General features: G+C 43.1%; 1 long non-coding RNA gene across 1 annotated transcript; it reads left to right on the top strand.

Moving 5' to 3' along the window:
• The first annotated feature begins 452 nt into the window (after positions 1-452).
• On the top strand, positions 453-2,955 carry LOC147757535 (uncharacterized). Its single transcript, XR_015320427.1, has 3 exons — positions 453-1,036; positions 2,398-2,473; positions 2,849-2,955. It is a non-coding gene; the product is annotated as an uncharacterized LOC147757535 (long non-coding RNA).
• Positions 2,956-6,933: the final 3,978 nt, after the last annotated feature.

Raw genomic sequence — 6,933 nt, 5'->3', positions numbered from 1 at the left:
CGCTGGCGCGCACGCCTAGGAGATCTCATCTGTCTGAGTCGGATCGTGTTGCCTATAGCCCATGCACAACGATCAGTCTTTAACCACTACGGCCAAATCAAGACAGCCAGTTGAATCAGACGAATGTAACGTAACGCTCATTATGGGCCCTGTTCATTGTAAAAACACGACAGATAAAATTCGGTAAAGTTCAAAGGATTGTCCAAATAAAAAAGGTAGAGTACGGCTATAAAACGGAAAATTTAAAAAATTTGACGCAAACTGGTAACCAAATTAGTTCCGTTTCTAATCTAACTTACTTCAAAACGTATTGGCAACAAACGGAGATGGTCAATCTATCCTGCGCGAGCTATGATGGTCGTTCAGGGATGATCTGGTTTGCCGCACCACTATATCAACCATCGAACCAGAACACCTCAAATATATTCATTCTCAATATTTTTGATCATTTTTCTTGGAAGTAATAAACGCTTTTCAGCCCGTGCTCCCGTCGTCAGCTCATTTCTTTCTTTTTCAAAGGGCGATTTTAGCCATCGACTGTAATATCAGTAGTGGTTATAGTAGCGAGAAAGTCATACGAGAGTCACCTTTCTCTTGTTTTTCGTTACGCCAACCATGTCGAGCGTAAGAAGCGTCGCGATGTTTAATGAGCCAGAGATTGCGCTAACGACGTTATCGTCGTTCCTTTCGTGTGTCTCTACCTACTGCAGCGGGTGCTCCGAGTGCTACGATAATAAACGAACGCACGTAGGCGAACCTTCTTCATGCGCGAGACTTCTCCATGCGCTGAGTCCACATCGCATGAACGTGCGGGCAAAACGTTGCAATCGTTGTCGAACTGAGAGAGAATTAGTTCGAATCGACGGCGGGCAAGCACCGTACGTCTACACTTTCCCCCCCTCTTTCTCTCTCGATTGTTGCTACCGCTACCTCCACTGCTATGATTGTTGCTGATTTTCGTTTTCCATCTCGACGGCTAGCAGCTGAGCAGCATCCGGATGAAGTATTATCTATGACTCATTTGTCTTGGTGTTAGGTTAGTGGTCTGGTTTTTCGGTCCAAATTTTTGATTTTTGTTTTTATCGGCTAAGACATCTTTAAGCCAGCCTTGTTCGTCCCTGCTTAGAGTGAGCTCAATGTACTGTTCGCATAAACAGCACGGAATGTACGGGAAATTGTGAGGTTTCACTTAGAAGTTACTTAACTAAGCTATACAAAACGTTTGTTTGGTTATTACACATATAAATCGAGATCCGTAAGCAGAGGTGGTCAGAATACTGGGCAGAGAAATAAGGCTGCTTTACCACCAAACTCGTAATCTACCGCTTATATAGACTTCGCCTTATATAAAAGTCGCCTACGGCGCTCTGCAAATGCTGCATTCTCCTCCATTGATATAACGCTATTACAGATACTATTATAAAGACGTACAACGACTAGGTAGCATCTGCCGTGAAATGCTATCTTTTTTCGTGCAGTTGGTTTTCCACGGTGATTTTATACGTTTTACGGTTCCGCAGCTATGGATACTTGTGCTCTGAGCGTCAATCCTAATTAAGGGAATTCCAAGCTCTAAAGCTTAGTTCGGTTCAGGTCTACATAGGTACTTTGCAGCATTAGAGCATGGAAGGTAGTTGAAGCATTTGACGACTTGCCATTCGATACGAGATACGAAAATGTTTCGTTGTTTGCCATCACGACGGCGGTAACGAAAAAAACACAGACACAATAGGAATGACAACAGCTTTATCTAGCACGGCAGCTTCGTTACCATTGTCACTACGAGTGTTATACTAGTGAATTGTTAGCGTACATTGCTAATCTTTTAAACAGTACGAACATATGACCGATAAGCTAAAAATACGGCGCGTTGTGAGGCCGCTCATTTTCGGCCAATGCTCCAACCGCCAGGAAATTCCATTAGCGGTTTGTACGGCTGACGTTCCTCTCTAGTCCACTCTATTAGTTAATGTTTTTTGTGTCATTGTGGCCTGTCGCCGTACAGGCCAGACCAGACCAGACCAGACCGACCGCAGCTGTCCTGTATGTGAATGAGCATATGTAATAGGGAGGTCACCAAAGCCACAATCAAATTAGCATAGGATAACATGTCGCTATGTGTTATTTGTGTCTATCTGTTCGTTTGTCTGTTTAATCGAGACGAGCTGCTTCGACCACGTCTCTTAGGTTATACCTACATAGCGCGCCACAAGGTCTGTCTCGCATACGGGGGGTCTCCACACTTAGCGACGTCTTTTATGATATGTTCAATGTAAAGAAGCTGGGCCGTTGACAACTACGCTAAGTTACGAGGTATTCGTTACTCTTCAATTAATTACAAAGTGGCTGCCCGTAGAAGCATTGTTTTGTAATATTGTTACGCTGTTTCTAATGCAGAACTCGACATAACAGATTCCGACTCGCTGTCCGTCGGTTTATAGGCAGCCGCCGTAACATAAGCGCAAACTATCCGGTAAGTTAACAGATCTCAACTGAGCTTAATTTAATAATTGAAAGGGATTGTCTTATACGTGCCAATGTCCACAAATGGGTTAGTGTAGAAGTACAGCTTCATGATGCTCCTAAGATGCGCCTCAGCTTAAATATATATAGAGCTACGATAAAAGAAGTGCAGCCTTCGATCTTCTTGTTTGAATTCGTATGAAAACAATAAGTATTTAAGCAATAGTTCTATATATTTGGCTAATTTTTACTATGACATACTCATTATCTTCTACACCATGCTGCTAGCAAACTCCGCTCCGTCGTTTAAAAGCCGCGCTAAGACGTTATATAGGATAGGGAACTTACCTTTTCCTTACTAAATAATCGTTTGTGTTTTCCTCAGCTGTAGAGTTCATCATAAATCGAAACGCCGGGTTAGCTCTGCCTGTGACGAGCAACAAAACTAGTTTTGTAAAGCTTACTAAATGTAATAAACGTATAATTATGATGCTTTTTTATTTTTATTTTCTCAATGCTAGTCTGCCTTTAAGTACGAGTGCATTACTGATAAGGAGCACATAGCCGTAGAGCGCATAGAGCTCTCATCCGCGTATAGTCATATAGTCAGAACAACCGCGATTGACAATTTCCATTTGATTACGCCAATTAGAATACATTTAACAGAAAAATAAGTTATGATTGCACCTTAGATTGGTTTTAATAATAAACTAATAACTAAAAAACACGCCTGTTAAGGCGAAATCAAAGAACTTCTTATTTGGAGATACCCTTTATATGCCGATTGGCCCGCTAGGCGGCATGTTCGGTAATATAGTTTATTTTATTAAATGAGACCAGTGGTAATAAATAAGTATAACATAATTTCAAGAACAGCCGTAGATAAATAAAGTTTTATTAATTATTATTACTGGCGGTTTTGAAATACTGAGCGTTCAAACTAAATTTTTATACTGACAACATTCATGTTTAGGTTACTAATATTATATACTAGAACTTTCTATAGCATCAATTCAAATTGAGAAGTCCTTATCCGAGAGCTCGAAGAAATCTTTAAGTTAAATATTTCAGTTATTCGTGATAATTACGGAAACGTATCAATGTGTCATATAGAACATTTTGAATTTTTTTTTCAGATTAACACTCGTTAATATGGCACGTCGATATTACCCTCATATAAAATCCTCTAAAGTTATGACGAAATCTGAAAGTTATGAGAAATGAACGAAAATCTAAGGTAGTTAAGTAGCGCTAGATGGCCGCAGCTGCTCACGACCTCAAGTAGACACAGTGAGCGAAGTACGCGAGTCAGTTTTCAATGTTCTATTGCTTACCGTTAGGTTGTCCTATCCCTCTGAGTACTCGCCATCGTATTTCTCCACTTCCTCACACCTTTGCCATATGATTCGAAGCCCGAACGGAGCAAAACAGCGCGTTAACGAAGTCAACCGTAGGCCTCCTGGAGAAGATCTTTTGTTACCACAACAGCGACCAGCGTCATCACTAGCCGCTCGCAAGTCGTTAAGTGTCTCTAACTCACGACCCCCAAAAGTAATATACCCTCGTGTCCGCTTGGCTTATTTAACAGAGTGAGCCGTTCATGCCCCTGTTAGCTGCAATTGTCACGGACGTCACCTCAGGATTGACCATACGGTTGCTTTAAATTCAAGCAGTAAACAAAAGTAGCCGTAGCCATGCGTTGCACCCTCACTCAGCGTGACCAACTGCGATATGCGTAACCACGACTACTAAAACATGGGCGGATCTTGGCGTCTGGATGCCCTTGACCGCCGTTTCATTTTCCTCTCAACTTTAACCTAATCCAATTAATTCCACTGCAATTACTCTAACCTAATTGTGGTCACTAATAAGGACAACAACAATAATGTCTGCTTACAATGTAGGTGGCATAAGACGGATATATGCCGTGTCGTCGTAGAGTTTCAGAGAATGGTGATACGACGCTATGTTACCCGTAAAGATAGGGCGAGCTGCTCCGAGATGACGACGTTCGATAATGTATAAAAATCTTGTACTTAAAAATTTAGCTTAACCTCGTAAGTTGCGTCAATGGTACTTCTCGCTCGCTTGGGTACGAAAGCATCCATAGCATTTAGACATTTTACGGGTAACTCAAAACGGGTAACTTCATGCATCTGCGCGTCCAAGTGGCCGCAATGCCCGAATAAAAACGTAGCGCAAACGATCATTCTTCACGCCGGCGTTTAACTAGTAGCACAACGGCATAGAGCGACTGGTACATGATAGTCTCGGGACATCAAACCGATAGATAGGCGCGCATGCACAACAACGGCAGTAACGCACGCAGAACTTCGATCTGTGCTAGACATTTGTACTTAGATCGTAGACCGAATGTACACAGTCTATTGTCGAGTTAATTTGTTGTAAAAAAAATCGCTGGCCTTCTTTTCATCTGGAGAATAGCCCCAGACGAACGCTACGATGGTAGGGCTCTGAAAAGCACGTGAGTAACAGGTGAAAGGCACGCAACGATACGATCATTACTGGTTATCGAGGTTCACTATCCGAACTGGAACTCCTAACTTGTAGTCATCTCAGGCCATAGCTCGGAATCAGGCAGAATGATCGCACTGGAATATGGGTGACTTGTCGAAAAACTATTAAAAATGAATTTTACTTGTTTTTATAGCAATATCACATCCAGCATATAACTGGTGCCGTACGACCCGCCTCTATAATCTGTCGTATGTATGTTTATAGAAATTATAAGCATTTATTAGACAAAATAGTTTAGCAATAACGACACATATAGAAACTTCATTGCACTTGAATAGAAGTACAGGTACAACCTCGAATTAGAATTCTTCAGATGTGTCTATATGCCGCGCGCAAGCACAACCCCTACGTTTAGTTGTACATGTATAATATCCGGAGACAAACAGAGTTGCTTGTAGGCTAATAGACGCCCCTTGTGATTTCTTTCCAACTGCTGGAGACATTGACTTTGCTTTAACAAACTAGAATATCATGAGCGAGACTCACCTATGTGATTCACGATAGAGATTAACTGAAATACGGACACTGGCATAACTCTAGGCAACGGGCAGCTATCCTACCCGGATAGATCGAGATTTTTTGACAAATTAACGGGACAATTCATTGCGCATGAACTGGGACTTTTTAACAAATTAAATGAATGTGTAGATACTAATGCGATCAGGACATTTTTTATAATTGAGCCGACTTCCCGTATAGGGTTTTATCGACATTTGTAGTTTCACTCGGCCTGCTCTAAGGAAAAAAACAGCCAGGAATATCCTGCTTTATTCGCCACCCCTTTGCCGGTTCAGTTCTACGGAACGGAACACATATGGACGGGTTGTACGTGAAAACAAGCCTCTCGCACGCTCCTCTCATAGCGAGCGACTTCAGAACGTCCTGCCGGTTTCCCTATGAGACTCCCATAAGGTAAAAGAACTAGAGAAAAAAGCAAATGCGCATAAGAACAAGTTAAAGACGGCGAGAGTAGCGTAGGCCGAAACAACAAGGTACATGAACTCGAAAGTCAATACCAATATCACTTCCCCCATTCCATAGCGTCTCCAATGCCTTTCTTAGGGGGGTGGACGCTGCCAAGCAAAGGCCACTGGGGTAAGTTTGCCGCCGGTAGACCGCCGAATGGTACGTAGGTCAACCCCGGTTATGGGTTTGAAGAGAAGCACCGTTGCCAGCGGGATTCCGTGCTGGTACATACCATCATGGCTGGCGAGTGTTTCTAGATGTTGAACTACACAAATACACGTCGAACGTAACAAGGCCTTTTTGGCCGGTTGGTTCCGCTAGGTATAGTAATAGGGAAAAGAGGACGACAGAAAGATAAAATTGGTTTCGGCCAGTCGCTTTACGTTTAACATGCATTCTCACTGAATTCTGGCGGCCAGCTCAATTGCAGACAAAATACACCAGTGTTAAGTTCAGTATTTAGTGGCAGTGCTGGAAGTAGTTGTTTACGTCTAGCTATATTCTGGTGGCGGCTGCCGGTTGTGATAGGGTATTATTTTGTTGGAGCTGCGAACCTTACAGAGGTCACCACAGCTAGTGGCGGCGCTGGCTTCGGTAGCTAGGCATACCTCTCTGAATATTGAGAGGGCCGGTCCCTCTGAATATTACCTCGACCTCTGTCTACCACTTTCTGACAAACCGCACTCCCCGGCGGCAACGCGGGGAAGGTTAGCAGCCGGCAAAGTGACGGCTAAGCTGGACGAGCCGAGGCGGATAAAAGTAGGGAGACCTTCACGTGGGCTTTTGGAAGGAACGGGGGAGAAAAACGATAGGACACACTGATTGCTCGACAGCCAAGGGTGGTCCAGGAATCATATATAAAAACTTAACTTCACTTTACCAACTCGGAGCTATATGCTGCATCCTAGACTCAACATGCGCTAAAACCTGCGCATTGGCCAGTGTCAATGGAATGGATCCGCCCGC

The sequence above is a fragment of the Varroa destructor genome, unplaced genomic scaffold (assembly GCF_002443255.2).
Source record: "Varroa destructor unplaced genomic scaffold, Vdes_3.0 BEIS01000002.1, whole genome shotgun sequence".
Lineage (NCBI taxonomy): Eukaryota > Metazoa > Arthropoda > Arachnida > Mesostigmata > Varroidae > Varroa > Varroa destructor.
This window is presented reverse-complemented; position numbering and strand designations above follow the sequence as displayed.